General features: G+C 42.7%; 9 non-coding genes and 1 pseudogene across 9 annotated transcripts; all 10 read right to left on the bottom strand.

Annotated features, from left to right (window-relative positions):
- Positions 1 to 5,954: 5,954 nt before the first annotated feature.
- LOC116224784 lies at positions 5,955 to 6,055 on the bottom strand (annotated as a pseudogene).
- A 367-nt stretch (positions 6,056 to 6,422) lies between these two features.
- Positions 6,423 to 6,635, bottom strand: LOC116224795. The gene has a single exon (XR_004165743.1). It is a non-coding gene; the product is annotated as a small nucleolar RNA U3 (small nucleolar RNA).
- A 384-nt stretch (positions 6,636 to 7,019) lies between these two features.
- Positions 7,020 to 7,232, bottom strand: LOC116224805. The gene has a single exon (XR_004165753.1). It is a non-coding gene; the product is annotated as a small nucleolar RNA U3 (small nucleolar RNA).
- A 369-nt stretch (positions 7,233 to 7,601) lies between these two features.
- On the bottom strand, positions 7,602 to 7,814 carry LOC116224817. The gene has a single exon (XR_004165765.1). It is a non-coding gene; the product is annotated as a small nucleolar RNA U3 (small nucleolar RNA).
- Positions 7,815 to 8,183: 369 nt separating this feature from the next.
- On the bottom strand, positions 8,184 to 8,397 carry LOC116224827. Its single transcript, XR_004165775.1, has one exon. It is a non-coding gene; the product is annotated as a small nucleolar RNA U3 (small nucleolar RNA).
- A 369-nt stretch (positions 8,398 to 8,766) lies between these two features.
- On the bottom strand, positions 8,767 to 8,979 carry LOC116224823. The gene has a single exon (XR_004165771.1). It is a non-coding gene; the product is annotated as a small nucleolar RNA U3 (small nucleolar RNA).
- A 370-nt stretch (positions 8,980 to 9,349) lies between these two features.
- On the bottom strand, positions 9,350 to 9,562 carry LOC116224831. Its single transcript, XR_004165779.1, has one exon. It is a non-coding gene; the product is annotated as a small nucleolar RNA U3 (small nucleolar RNA).
- Positions 9,563 to 9,934: 372 nt separating this feature from the next.
- On the bottom strand, positions 9,935 to 10,147 carry LOC116224809. The gene has a single exon (XR_004165757.1). It is a non-coding gene; the product is annotated as a small nucleolar RNA U3 (small nucleolar RNA).
- Positions 10,148 to 10,516: 369 nt separating this feature from the next.
- LOC116224796 lies at positions 10,517 to 10,729 on the bottom strand. Its single transcript, XR_004165744.1, has one exon. It is a non-coding gene; the product is annotated as a small nucleolar RNA U3 (small nucleolar RNA).
- A 370-nt stretch (positions 10,730 to 11,099) lies between these two features.
- Positions 11,100 to 11,312, bottom strand: LOC116224833. Its single transcript, XR_004165781.1, has one exon. It is a non-coding gene; the product is annotated as a small nucleolar RNA U3 (small nucleolar RNA).
- Between the last annotated feature and the right edge of the window lie 1,811 nt (positions 11,313 to 13,123).

A 13,123-nucleotide genomic window follows, 5' to 3' on the forward strand; every position in this document is an offset into this window, starting at 1 on the left:
ATGACGCAGAGAATGGCCATGACAACCAGCTTCATTCTCAGGACAGGAGTCTTGTCTCTTTCAGTGGTGATCTGCAGCACTTTGTGTGTGTGTGTGTGTGTGTGTGTGTGTGTGTGTGTGTGTGTGCTCCTTGGGTATCTAACACACTCACATACACCTGACCCTGCTGTGGCGTCATATGCTGTAGGAGGTGAAAGACTGACATTGAGAAAGACAGAGAGCAGAGAGAGAGAGAGAGGGAGAGAGAGAGAGAGAGAGGGAGGGATAGAGAGAGAGGGATAGAGAGGGAGGGATAGAGATAGAGAGAGAGAGAGGGATAGAGAGAGAGAGAGAGGGATAGAGATAGAGAGAGAGAGAGAGGGATAGAGAGGGAGGGATAGAGATAGAGAGAGAGGGATAGAGAGAGAGAGAGAGAGAGGGATAGAGAGAGAGAGAGAGGGATAGAGAGAGAGGGATAGAGATAGAGAGAGAGAGGGAGGGATAGAGATAGAGAGAGAGAGAGAGGGATAGAGAGAGAGAGAGAGGGATAGAGATAGAGAGAGAGAGAGAGGGATAGAGAGGGAGGGATAGAGATAGAGAGAGAGGGATAGAGAGAGAGAGAGAGAGAGGGATAGAGATAGAGAGAGAGTGAGAGAGAGAGGGATAGAGAGAGAGAGAGATAGAGAGAGAGAGGGATAGAGAGAGAGAGAGAGAGAGAGGGATAGAGAGAGAGAGAGAAATATGCTGATGCATTGATCACATGACGGTGGTAGGAGGTGAAAGACTGACATCAAGAGAGAGAGAGAGAGAGAGAGAGAGAGAGAGAGAGAGAGAGAGAGAGAAATATGCTGATGCATTGATCACATGACGGTGGCACGGTGGCCCAGGTGCTTGCACTGCTGCACTGTTGGCTCTGGGAGAAAGGGTCCTCCCCAGACCAGACGGTTCACTTCACTTGATCCCCGGGCGCTTAAAAGCTGCCCACAGCTCCTGGGGTCCTGGAGGAAGGACAGTCCTGGATGGGAAATTGTAGACCAGAAATTCACAGCGACCTCAGGCCTGTGTGTGTGTGTGTCCTGTGTCGCCTCCATTTATTCACGTGTGTGTTGCAGTGTGTCGCTTGTGCCATTAAAATCTGACAATTATACAATTATCAGCCACGTCCATGTGACACATATCATGTCATATTGGAGTTTGACTTTAGCGTGTGAATGAGGAAGTAGAAACCCTTGAGAGAGTTACAACAAAGGAACTGCAAGGTTATCACTGGCATTTAGGGACACGGACCATCATAGCTGCTTCCTCTGTGTTGGATGTGGCCTTGATCTGATTCAGAAGCAGATGACAAAAGGGAACAGATAACAAGTTCTTCCCTAGGAGAAATAAACCATTGAGATTATCTTTTGCCCGTTTTACTCCATTTCAATGCGCTTAAATTAAAACAAATCTATTGATGCAATATTAATAATGCTAAATATGGAAGCATTGAACTTTGCATGAGTCTCTGAACGCCTGTGCAGGTTTCACCCTGAGGGAAAGCCGTGTTGGTGCACTGGTACATCCAGGGTGAGCTGCTATGTTTCACCCTGAGGGAAAGCCATGTTGGTGCACTGGTACATCCAGGGTCAGCTGCTATGTTTCACCCTGAGGGAAAGCCGTGTTGGTGCACTGGTACATCCAGGGTCACCTGCTATGTTTCACCCTGAGGGAGAGCCGTGTTGGTGCACTGGTACATCCAGGGTCAGCTGCTATGTTTCACCCTGAGGGAAAGCCGTGTTGGTGCACTGGTACATCCAGGGTCAGCTGCTATGTGAGCCGAGTCTCTCAGAGGTGATCGTTCACACATGACAACTGCATCCTTTGGTAACTAGTATGGTACCATTTTATGTATTTATGATAGTTTTCTTTCTTGTTGCTCAGTCTGCTATGTGATTAATACTGACCTATACATACATGTGAAATAAAGCAGTGCTCTCCCCATAAAATGCTCTAAAATAGTGACTCATTTGTTAAACTACTTGCAAATGTTTCATGTTGGGAGCCATAAATTCTCTCTTTCTCTCATATTTGCAAATCACACATACATGCAAATCACATGTAATCCCTTACACACACTGCCTGTACTAACTTCCAGTAGCACTAACCACAAAACAAGGAAGTAGTGTGAGTGAAATATCTGCAATGGAAAATTGTTCTGACAGTGAATTAACCTTTAGTACTTCTCAATATATGAAACAATACATTGACATTTAAACGTGTGTTCTATGTTGGAGATACACCAGCCTCAAACAAACATAACTCTCACCTTATCTCTTTACCTCATATTGATCCTATAACTCCACACTAGAAAGTATAAAAATGATATAAACTCTAGTTCCCAACATTCAAAACGTGCCAAATGGATGACAACTCGTATGCACTTTTACTCAAAAAAAATTATAAAAACCCTCTTTTTCCTTATTTGGCATTTGTCAGAACACATCAAACTGAAACACATTCTCCTGGCTCTTTATGTTTTAATGATCTGTCCTTGATTTAGCTATATTTGCTAGCATTGTACCTCACATTCTCCTGGCTCTTTATGTTTTAATGATCTGTCCTTGATTTAGCTTTATTTGTTAGCATTGTACCTCACATAAAGACACCTCTAGACAGGGTTAAAGGAAAGCCCCGAAACTATTGCCACTACTATTCAAAAGACGTTATTTACACGTTTGCCTTTTGCCATACTGTGTGTGTGTGTAGCACAGCAGTTGTCTTTTCATTTCCTTATGAATTCTATTTAATATCTTTGCTTGACACCATGATTTTTTCATTGAGGGCAAGGACAAGTGGTGATTGGCTAGTGATGTGTCAATCACACTACTGTCAGTCATGTATGCATGGGAAACACACAGGGCCTCATTTATAAAATGTTGCGTAGAAACATCCTACATTTGATCTCAGACGTTTTCTGAAATGGTCGTAAGTGTTATTCACAGAAAACGAACGTACGCCCAAAAAAACAAGTGTACGCCATTCCTGCGTTTATAAATCACAAATGATCGTGGAATTGTGCGCAGCTGAATCTCCGCCCTCAAAACGCCCCTACTTAATCCAATTAGCATATTCTCAATGCACAAACGGAGCGCATCCTCAATGCACAAACTCTCTGTGACAGTGGCAAGTAAGAAAGAAACATGTAAAACGAAGAATTATAGTGAGGCCGAAATCGACGTTCTGCTGATGGAAGAGCAGATGCGGGCCAAAACATTGTTTGAAAGCCTGTCGGGTGGCGTAATGGCAAAAGCAAAGTATGTGGCATGGTAGAAGACACGTCTCCGAAGCACCAGCGGCCACACCTGCGGCACGAGCAGCACCAGAAGCCCCATCTGAGGCAGCAGCACCTGCTGCACCAGCATCGGGGCCTCGTCGGCCATCATCAGCTTCCTCTTCTCATTCACAAAGGGACTTGAATGAGTCTGTTAGTGAGGTTGTTGCCGAACTCTGTCCTCTATTGAGGGTTATTTGAACAAACGTGCCTAAATAAAACATTCGGAAGAAAATTAACATGTGTGGATTTATTCTTATACTGTTGGTATAGTTGGTGAATCAGCTCCCGTCTTCTCAGCGCAGTGATGTGCGTGTTCCAGCCAGCTGGGATGGGAGGGTGGTCATCCTGGTCCATGCGCATTTCGTCTTCTCCTAGCTCTATGCCATGGCTTAGACAGATGTTGTGTAGCACACAACAGGCTAGGATGATCTGGCAAACCTTTTCGGGGTCATATAGCAGTGTCCCTCCCAATGCATCCAAACATCGCCACCTTCCCCGCTCTACCGACCACGCACGGGCATGTGCTGTATTGAAGTGGGCTTCCTAGGCTGTCTGAGTGTGCGTAATCGGGGTGAGAAGCCATTGGGAACCCTGTTTTACGCCGAAAATCCTCTTTCACATTCCGCAGTTGCTGGGCACTGTATGGACATGTAATACATTTCGGACATAGAGGGATAATATCCTCTAACAACGCCAATGCAGCCATATCTCCTACTGAAAACTGTCACTATCAGGCTTTTTTATAGGCTATAAATTAAGCGAAATGTTTTACACGTGTGGAACTAAAATGAATACGTATTAGACGTGAATTTCATTCATGTATGAATTATTCAAATTTTTTAATTGGTTTTATTGAGCGAAACATTCATTTGGCCTTTTACCATTAGCCCTAATGGTGACGGTGGTGGTCAGTGTGACGATGATGATGTTGAAACTGCGTGTCTGCGCTCGGAGAGTTCCGAATTCCTGCAGTACTCCAGTATTGCCACAAGGAAATGTACTTACATGAACTAGAACCAGATGTAGAGATACGTCCTTTTCTACGTCTAAGACGGTTTTTATAAATCTGTACTTAGACGTGGATTTGATCGCACGAACACTCTAAGATCAAATCTGTGCGTACGTACGTTTTATAAATGAGGCCCACAGGCACAGGCAAAGGCAACCCATGAGCAAGAATGAAAACTTCTGGTAATAGTCCCCTAATTCCTCATTCATCCATCATCAATCACATTTAAGTACATGGCATGATTGACATATTAGGCTTCGGTGCCCCACTATGTTACCCTCAAACAGTGGCGGGGGGCAATTTTTTTGATAATGATTAAGGCGACCCATTCAGTAGGTACATTAAGTTAGCTGATTAACTCATACAGCAATACCTTTTTGTCCACTATTGGCAGGACACAACAGTAATATGTCCCCTCTTGCTATATAGCTAAAGTAGCAAGTTACAGGTGGAAAGCTATGGAAGAAAGTTGCATCCAGGAGCCTTCATAAGCAAACATGATGTGGCTTCACATTAAATTATCCCACTTTTTCATTATCCACGTGTCTCAAATGTTGTATGATGTAACATAGCTTAACAGGACCAGTAACATCATAAAGAAGGGGTAACATAAGTCAAAACCAACAATATTTATTGACTGATCTTGAAAGTATTGGCTTACAAAAGCAAAATAAAAAAATATTCAGTGTTAGTGCAAGAAGCGAACTGTGAAACACACTGTGAAACCTATATAAAGTGATATGAAATACAGACCGCGTTAGCCACTTAACGAACCGCGATTTTCTTTCGTTCCAATTCTTGGATGTAGGATTTCCCTCCCTTTGTAGAAACCTGTTGAATGGATACATTTGGTCTACGAAGTCCTAATTGTTTTGTTGTCAATTTATCTTCATTTGTACGCCGACTAAAAAGGAGTTTCTGTCAAAGAGCGAATCGAGTTATTGCACTGGACAGGGCAGCCATCTTGACAGAATATGCTTCTGTCGAGCTGTATGACGTTCGTATAGGCTTTTACGTCCACTACTTATGACAAGACCAGGAGGAGCGAGCCCTCCCGAAAGCCATAGAGAATGCATTGAGAGCTCTGTTTTGTGAAAAAAAATTGATTTAACATGGGAGTCATTGGGAGAGGTCTGGGGCGATTTTCATTTCGCCCCAAATCGCCCCAGAAAGGGCGGGGCCATTTGAAACATGACTTTAGGCTGACTGAACGACTGTTACCTGATTCGACAATGACATACAGAGGCAGATCAGACGGTCTAGTGGTAGAATCCGACAAGAAAACAAATTATTACATTTAAATGTACATGTCATTTACGCGACTTACAAGGATATTGCGTTTATACATCAGGAGGTTTTTTTTTTTTTTTTTTTTCTTTTCCCCTAGGCAGTGCATAATAATCGCCCTTATGGACAAGCCGCCCCTGCCCTCAAATATACGGGAGATGCATGGGAGAGCAGGATCCTGGTGGTGCAGTGGTAAGTATGCAGTTTGCAATGTTGATGGTAAGAAGTTTAAATCTCACTCTGGTGAAGAGAGTGAGTCATGCATCTCACCTGTCCAAACAGAGCCCTTGTGCAAGCGTTCCAGTGCATTTATACAGGTCTGTGTGTATGTACATCATCAATCAAATTTAATGACATCGTTGGTGCCCCACTATATTAGATGGGTGTGAACATCCACCTGGGTTAACACTTTTGAAATGCATTTCCTAGTCAGAAACTATAGAAATGATCCCTGAAAGTATAGTATTGTCTTCTTGCAGTAGAAGCGAGCAAAGCCTTTCTCGTGCTCAGTCTTCACGATGAGGGTGCGTATCCACCGCGTCCGTTTATTTTTCCGGGTGCAAAACACTGCCTGGCAATGAAGGAAACACCGAAACCCGGTCTACTGTTTAACTGACAGCATTATAAAAAGGCGGGCGCTCGTTTAACTGCACATGTTCAATGCTTATTTTCGACAAATAGGGCGTAAGTGGTGTGGTTTAAAAGACGACGCATTCGCTGAGAGGTAGGAGTCGCATTTTCACGTGTGACACGTGCCAAAAAGTGCAGTTTTTGAAACAGGTCTCTGCATTGGGAACAGCATAAAAAAGCTTTTTTTTCACAATTGTTTGCGGAACCACTCTGAAAATGTCAACTCTCCTCCTGCTCTCGAAAGAAGAACAGGAACAGTCATCAATGGCAAAGCATGAAATAGATACCTCACGTTGTGCCCGATTCACGCTCAAAGAGCAACATTATCACTCATCATCGTGATTTGCGAGACTCAACACTTTTGAAACACATTTCCTAGTCAGAAACTATAGAAATGATCCCTGAAAGTATAGTCTTGTCGTCTTACAGTAGAAGCGAGCAAAGCCTTTCTTGTGCTCAGTCTTTACGATGAGGGTGCGTATCCACCGCGTCCGTTCATTTTTCCGGGTGCAAAACACCAAAACCCGGTCTACTGTTTAACTGACGGCATTATAAAACGGCGGGCGCTCGTTTTAACTGCACATGTTGAATTCTTATGTTCGGCAAATAGGGCGTAAGTGGTGTGGTTTTAGAACCCACGGCTGTGATGCGCACCTGTCGTAAAAGACGACGCGTGCGCTGCGAGGTAAGGAGTCGTATTTTCACGTGTGACACGTGCCAAAAAGTGCAATCTTTGAAACAGGTCTCTGCATTGGGAACAGCATAAAAAAGCTTTTTTTTTTCAAAATTGTTTTTTGCGGAACCACTCTGAAAATGTCAACTCTCCTCCTGCTCTCGAAAGAAGAACAGGAACAGTCATCAATGACAAAGCATGAAATAGATACCTCACGTTGTGCCTGATTCACGCTCAAAGAGCAACATTATCACTCATCATCGTGATTTGCGAGACTCAACACTTTTGAAACGCATTTCCTAGTCAGAAACTATAGAAATGATCCCTGAAAGTATAGTCTTGTCGTCTTACAGTAGAAGCGAGCAAAGCCTTTCTTGTGCTCAGTCTTCACGATGAGGGTGCGTATCCACCGCGTCCGTTCGTTTTTCCGGGTGCAAAACACTGCCTGGCAATGAAGGAAACACCGAAACCCGGTCTACTGTTTAACTGACGGCATTATAAAACGGCGGGCGCTCGTTTAACTGCACATGTTCAATGCTTATGTTCGACAAATAGGGCGTAAGTGGTGTGGTTTAAAAGACGACGCATTCGCTGCGAGGTAGGAGTCGCATTTTCACGTGTGACACGTGCCAAAAAGTGCAGTCTTTGAAACAGCTCTCTGCATTGGGAACAGCATAAAAAAGCTTTTTTTTTTCACAATTTTTTGCGGAACCACTCTGAAAATGTCAACTCTCCTCCTGCTCTCGAAAGAAGAACAGGAACAGTCATCAATGGCAAAGCATGAGAAAGATACCTCACGTTGTGCCTGATTCACGCTCAAAGAGCAAAATTATCACTCATCATCGTGATTTGCGAGACTCAACACTTTTGAAACGCATTTCCTAGTCAGAAACTATAGAAATGATCCCTGAAAGTATAGTCTTGTCGTCTTACAGTAGAAGCGAGCAAAGCCTTTCTTGTGCTCAGTCTTCACGATGAGGGTGCGTATCCACCGCGTCCGTTCATTTTTCCGGGTGCAAAACACTGCCTGGCAATGAAGGAAACACCGAAACCCGGTCTACTGTTTAACTGACGGCATTATAAAATGGCAGGCGCTCGTTTAACTGCACATGTTCTATGCTTATGTTCGACAAATAGGGCGTAAGTGGTGTGGTTTAAAAGACGACGCGTGCGCTGTGAGGTAAGGAGTCACATTTTCACATGTGACACGTGCCAAAAAGTGCAGTCTTTGAAACAGGTCTCTGCATTGGGAATAGCATAAAAAAGCTTTTTTTTTCACAATTGTTTGCGGAACCACTCTGAAAATGTCAACTCTCCTCCTGCTCTCGAAAGAAAAAACAGAAACAGTCATCAATGACAAAGCATGAGATAGATACCTCACGTTGTGCCTGATTCACGCTCAAAGAGCAACATTATCACTCATCATCGTGATTTGCGAGACTCAACACTTTTGAAACGCATTTCCTAATCAGAAACTATAGAAATGATCCCTGAAAGTATATTCTTGTCGTCTTACAGTAGAAGCAAGCAAAGCCTTTCTTGTGCTCAGTCTTCACGATGAGGGTGCGTATCCACCGCGTCCGTTATTTTTTCTGGGTGCAAAACACTGCCTGGCAATGAAGGAAACACCGAAACCCGGTCTACTGTTTAACTGACGGCACTATAAAACGGCGGGCGCTCGTTTAACTGCACATGTTCAATGCTTATTTTCGACAAATAGGGCGTAAGTGGTGTGGTTTAAAAGACGACGCATTCGCTGCGAGGTAGGAGTCGCATTTTCACGTGTGACACGTGCCAAAAAGTGCAGTCTTTGAAACAGCTCTCTGCATTGGGAACAGCATAAAAAAGCTTTTTTTTTTCACAATTTTTTGCGGAACCACTCTGAAAATGTCAACTCTCCTCCTGCTCTCGAAAGAAGAACAGGAACAGTCATCAATGGCAAAGCATGAGATAGATACCTCACGTTGTGCCTGATTCACGCTCAAAGAGCAACATTATCACTCATCATCGTGATTTGCGAGACTCAACACTTTTGAAACGCATTTCCTAGTCAGAAACTATAGAAATGATCCCTGAAAGTATAGTCTTGTCGTCTTACAGTAGAAGCGAGCAAAGCCTTTCTTGTGCTCAGTCTTCACGATGAGGGTGCGTATCCACCGCGTCCGTTCGTTTTTCCGGGTGCAAAACACTGCCTGGCAATGAAGGAAACACCGAAACCCGGTCTACTGTTTAACTGACGGCATTATAAAATGGCAGGCGCTCGTTTAACTGCACATGTTCTATGCTTATGTTCGACAAATAGGGCGTAAGTGGTGTGGTTTAAAAGACGACGCGTGCGCTGTGAGGTAAGGAGTCACATTTTCACATGTGACACGTGCCAAAAAGTGCAGTCTTTGAAACAGGTCTCTGCATTGGGAATAGCATAAAAAAGCTTTTTTTTTTCACAATTGTTTGCGGAACCACTCTGAAAATGTCAACTCTCCTCCTGCTCTCGAAAGAAGAACAGGAACAGTCATCAATGACAAAGCATGAGATAGATACCTCACGTTGTGCCTGATTCACGCTAAAAGAGCAACATTATCACTCATCATCGTGATTTGCGAGACTCAACACTTTTGAAACGCATTTCCTAGTCAGAAACTATAAAAATGATCCCTGAAAGTATAGTCTTGTCGTCTTACAGTAGAAGCGAGCAAAGCCTTTCTTGTGCTCAGTCTTCACGATGAGGGTGCGTATCCACCGCGTCCGTTCATTTTTCCGGGTGCAAAACACTGCCTGGCAAGGAAGGAAACACCAAAACCCGGTCTACTGTTTAACTGACGGCATTATAAAATGGCGGGCGCTCGTTTAACTGCACATGTTCAATGCTTATTTTCGACAAACAGGGCGTAAGTGGTGTGGTTTAAAAGACGACGCGTGCGCTGTGAGGTAAGGAGTCGCATTTTCACGTGTGACACGTGCCAAAAAGTGCAGTCTTTGAAACAGCTCTCTGCATTGGGAACAGCATGAAAAAAGCTTTTTTTTTTCCACAATTGTTTGCGGAACCACTCTGAAAATGTCAACTCTCCTCCTGCTCTCGAAAGAAGAACAGGAACAGTCATCAATGGCAAAGCATGAGATAGATACCTCACGTTGTGCCTGATTCACGCTCAAAGAGCAACATTATCACTCATCATCGTGATTTGCGAGACTCAACACTTTTGAAACGCATTTCCTAGTCAGAAACTATAGAAATGTTCCCTGAAAGTATAGTCTTGTCGTCTTACAGTAGAAGCGAGCAAAGCCTTTCTTGTGCTCAGTCTTCACGATGAGGGTGCGTATCCACCGCGTCCGTTCTTTTTCCGGGTGCAAAACACTGCCTGGCAATGAAGGAAACACCGAAACCCGGTCTACTGTTTAACTGACGGCATTATAAAATGGCAGGCGCTCGTTTAACTGCACATGTTCTATGCTTATGTTCGACAAATAGGGCGTAAGTGGTGTGGTTTAAAAGACCACGCGTGCGCTGTGAGGTAAGGAGTCACATTTTCACATGTGACACGTGCCAAAAAGTGCAGTCTTTGAAACAGGTCTCTGCATTGGGAACAGCATAAAAAAGCTTTTTTTTTTCACAATTGTTTGCGGAACCACTCTGAAAATGTCAACTCTCCTCCTGCTCTCGAAAGAAGAACAGGAACAGTCATCAATGACAAAGCATGAGATAGATACCTCACGTTGTGCCTGATTCACGCTCAAAGAGCAACATTATCACTCATCATCGTGATTTGCGAGACTCAACACTTTTGAAACGCATTTCCTAGTCAGAAACTATAGAAATGATCCCTGAAAGTATAGTCTTGTCGTCTTACAGTAGAAGCGAGCAAAGCCTTTCTTGTGCTCAGTCTTCACGATGAGGGTGCGTATCCTCCGCGTCCGTTCGTTTTTCCGGGTGCAAAACACTGCCTGGCAATGAAGGAAACACCGAAACCCGGTCTACTGTTTAACTGACGGCATTATAAAATGGCAGGCGCTCGTTTAACTGCACATGTTCTATGCTTATGTTCGACAAATAGGGCGTAAGTGGTGTGGTTTAAAAGACGACGCGTGCGCTGTGAGGTAAGGAGTCACATTTTCACGTGTGACACGTGCCAAAAAGTGCAGTCTTTGAAACAGGTCTCTGCATTGGGAAAAGCATAAAAAAGCTTTTTTTTTCCACAATTTTTTGCGGAACCACTCTGAAAATGTCAACTCTCCTCCTGCTCTCGAAAGAAGAACAGGAACAGTCATCAATGACAAAGCATGAAATAGATACCTCACGTTGTGCCTGATTCACGCTCAAAGAGCAACATTATCACTCATCATCGTGATTTGCGAGACTCAACACTTTTGAAACGCATTTCCTAGTCAGAAACTATAGAAATTATCCCTGAAAGTATAATCTTGTCGTCTTACAGTAGAAGCGAGCAAAGCCCATTGAATAAAGTGTGGTTAATACATGTGTGCGGTCAATACAAGGGTTTGTTTCATGAAATTACATAAACAGCTGTAATGCGTTTGTTACAGTCCTCTTTAACCTCCGGGTGGCGTAGTTCTGTTTACTTAGTTCTGTTACCGAGTGATCTCACGTCCTGCTCCTAACGCCAAGAAGGATGACTCCTGTTGTGAACCTGTGGCACTAGTCTTTTTGTTAAATAAATAACCCCCCCCTAGACACGAGCCCCTTTGACTCTTTTGCCTTCAATGTTGCAAATAGCGAGGCTGGCCGTAACAGCGTTTCATATACGTGCAGTGTATAGTCAGCAAAATACGATATTTCTCTCTCTATAACTCTTTCTTAAATTTCCTCTACACACACACACACTGGGTTATTTACATTTTTGTGGCTGTTGACCTGCTGTTCCTTTTAACCTCCTTAGGAACTGACAGTTGTACAACTGTCACGATCGGTACACTTACTGTAATGATTCATCAGTTCAGGAAACAGGGGCCATAATTCATAGGAACTCATAATTTACAAGAAACACACCACATTGTCCATGCAACCAAACCTCTTAAAAATCATTTGTTAACCCTCCTATTATGTTTGGGGTCAATTTGACCCCATTCAATGTTTAACGTCTCTAAATAAATGTTTGACATAATTTTTTTTGCTTCATATTTAATGACTTTTCCTAATTTAATGGGGACAACTGGGTAAAGACAAAATTAACATGATGATATGTTTTCAATGTCCTGTACACATACTTTACGCATAGGTGTTGTTTGGGGTCAATTTGACCCCAGGCTGTTTTAATTGTATAAAATATATAAGAAATATCAACTTTTTTCATCACATTGTTACTTTTCTTGATAAAAGAAATAGTTTTTTATTCCAAATGTTATAGATAACAACAATATGTACTTAGAAATAATATGAAGCCATAAAAACACCAGAAGGATATTTTTTTCCAATTTTAGGTCAATCAGTGAGATTTTATGGGGATCTGCATATTTCTCCATAGTCGCGTAACATGTATTCTAGATGTATAAAGGGGGTGGGTGGGGGTATGGTTTTATTTTTAAGGGCTATTTAGGTAGTCAACAAACAAACCTAAAGTACCTGACACAAAAACTTGGGTAAAAAAAAAGAATTATAATAATTTTTTGGAGGTTTAAATTGCTGGGGTCAAATTGACCCCAAGCATAATAGATGTGGGTAAAATTTTAACATAATAGGAGGGTTAATACTAAATAGAATTTGTGTATAGTTCCAAGTATAATCCTTGAAATCCCAGAAATATTTCACCTGTATTCTCCAACCTTATAATGGGTTCTAACTGTCATTCAAAAATGAAAAGGACAAAAACAAGAAGACTTGAAATGTGTTAATATTTTCCTGCTCGTTGGATGGATTAAATACTGCCTTTGGTGAAGTATATGTGGGGGACTGAATTATTTGACTGTGATCTGAATTAGATGGTGGTTTCAGCTCAACACCGCCCCCTACTGATGAATCTGTACCAAGAAGAGCAGTTTGTAGACATAGCAGTGGCACCTATAGGCTAATACACATAATGTGAATTACACGTTTAGACATGACTTACATTACCATTGAAAATGTAAACTTAAATTTGGACAAAAAATTAAACCAGCTTCATTCACATTTTCACATGCATTCTTGTACAGGCATATGTACAATTGTACGACTGACAGAGAGGTTTTCACAAAGGTGTTACCAAGACAACGCCTTGGACAATACCAGAGCAGGAGAAGC

This window comes from Clupea harengus, chromosome 18 (genome assembly GCF_900700415.2).
Source record: "Clupea harengus chromosome 18, Ch_v2.0.2, whole genome shotgun sequence".
Lineage (NCBI taxonomy): Eukaryota > Metazoa > Chordata > Actinopteri > Clupeiformes > Clupeidae > Clupea > Clupea harengus.